This window comes from Nicotiana tabacum, chromosome 23 (genome assembly GCF_000715075.1).
Source record: "Nicotiana tabacum cultivar K326 chromosome 23, ASM71507v2, whole genome shotgun sequence".
Classification (NCBI taxonomy): domain Eukaryota; kingdom Viridiplantae; phylum Streptophyta; class Magnoliopsida; order Solanales; family Solanaceae; genus Nicotiana; species Nicotiana tabacum.
The window spans coordinates 73284385-73285725 of record NC_134102.1 but is presented as its reverse complement, the minus strand read 5'-3'; the positions used below and the strand labels follow the sequence as shown (position 1 = coordinate 73285725).

The following is a 1341-nucleotide window of genomic DNA, read 5'->3' as shown; positions in this document are numbered from 1 at the left end:
TGCACCATGAACATCTAATCTCTCATCGGTCTTGACAATGAATGACTTTATTAGATCTTCTAACCCAAACTGAATTGGTTGTTAAGTCTGAAATTGCGGCCTCGGCTGATTCACAAAACCATGAGCTCCTTGAAATCTGGAGTTATTTTGTTGCCATGCATTTGCTGTACCCCCAGGTGAACTCCATGAAAAAACGGGGTGCTTCCGACCTATTGCATTGAAGTTATAATTACCCACAGCACTAACTTTCTCAGTTGAGGCTTGACACTCATGGGTAGGGTGACCTCTTCCACATATGTCACATACTGTATGAGGCTCGTTATGTATCGAAGCTAAGGTTAGGTTCCTTATTTCTTTCGCCATGGCATCAAGTTGTACCTGGACAGATGTGTTAGCATCAACCTATGATCTTCTTCTTTCAGCAATTTCAGAAGGCCATTGATTTGCATCTTCAGACAACTCATCAAGAATAGTGACTATCTCCTCTAGAGTCTTTTTCATCAACGGGCCTCCAACTGCATTACTCAATGTTCTCCATGAGGTTGGTGTCAATCCATCCCAAAAATCCTAGAGTTACATCCAGAGTTCAATTCCGCTATGTTGACACTTTTTCACTATCTCCTTAAACCTCTCCCATGCTTCAAACATAGTTTCAGTCTCGTTCTGGCAGAAGTTATGGATTTCTCTTCTAAACTTGCCCGTCTTAGCTGAGGAGAAATATTTATCAAGAAATTTTCTGGTCATCTCTTCCCATGTTCTAATTGATCCCTGGGGCAAGCTTCTAAGCCACTGCTTTGCATCATCTTTGAGTGTGAAGGGAAATTTCCTTAAGTAAACTGCATCTTGTGAAACACCATTGTATTGGAAGGTGTTCATAATCTCCTCGAAGTCCATTAGATGTGTATTTGGATCTTCGTTTGGCTTTCCTCTGAAGACACAGCAATTTTGCAAAGTTTGAATCAATCCCTGCTTCAATTCGAAATAGTTCGCAGCCATTGGAGGTGGTCTAACACTTGATAAACCTTGGTTGTAGACTGGTCTAGCATAGTCATCAAGTGGTCTTCCATCCCCGATAGGTATATTTCCGAACTGGTATTCACCCACGAGTCGATTCTGAGCAATTCTTCGAGCCCTCTCCTCTTCATAGACATGTTGTGCATTTTGAAGAGCATCTTCCTCCGCATCTCGTGCAGCTTTCTGTCGTTGTTGGGCTGCCTCTCTTGCAGCCAAATCAATATTATCATCATCTCCCGCCATAATTTCTTTAGTTGAGCATTTCCCAACCTTCTCTATTTTCTCGGGGAGATTTCTTTCCTTCCTCAATGGTCGCAGCTGTTTCTC

At 42.3% G+C, this 1341-nt stretch overlaps 1 non-coding gene across 1 annotated transcript; it reads left to right on the top strand.

Annotated features, from left to right (window-relative positions):
• Positions 1 to 589: 589 nt before the first annotated feature.
• On the top strand, positions 590 to 696 carry LOC142177832 (small nucleolar RNA R71). Its single transcript, XR_012706379.1, has one exon. It is a non-coding gene; the product is annotated as a small nucleolar RNA R71 (small nucleolar RNA).
• Positions 697 to 1341: the final 645 nt, after the last annotated feature.